The sequence below is a fragment of the Portunus trituberculatus genome, chromosome 24, assembly GCF_017591435.1.
Source record: "Portunus trituberculatus isolate SZX2019 chromosome 24, ASM1759143v1, whole genome shotgun sequence".
In the NCBI taxonomy this organism is placed as follows: domain Eukaryota; kingdom Metazoa; phylum Arthropoda; class Malacostraca; order Decapoda; family Portunidae; genus Portunus; species Portunus trituberculatus.
In genome coordinates, this window is record NC_059278.1 from 5550576 (window position 1) to 5551105 (window position 530).

The following is a 530-nucleotide window of genomic DNA, read 5'->3' on the forward strand; positions in this document are numbered from 1 at the left end:
GTTAGACAGGTCTATCTCGTTGTTTATTAGGCAGTTATAAATTTTTTGTTCAGTATGTGCTGTGGTTGTGAATCTCCATTTAAATTTACCAGTGTCAATAGCTGTTTTTAGGTAGTTCAGGCTGAATGATTCTTTTGGCCATCCTTCGCTCTTTTTTGTGATTATTTGCATCCCTAATTGTGCACCAGGGAGCTTTTCTACATTTGTTAGTCGGGTGGTCCTCGATAAAATAGCATTTTAAACAGGTCATTAAAGGGATGTGTTCGTCTATACTGATATTGAAGTGCGGGATACTCATGTGAAAGGCGAGTAGTCCCTTGTCTGTGGCTTTCTTTGCTGCTGTGGAACTGTTCAGGGTTATTTTGATTATTTTTGTTTTAGGGATCTTAAATATGTTTTCAATCCCCTCATTGAGAAAGTCATTTTTGTTGAGTAATTCTGCCTCTATTTCCTTTTCAGTATTATTGTATATGTGCTCGTCAGTGTTACGAAGCACTATGGTTCGTTTGGTTCGTAGAACGTGGGGAAGG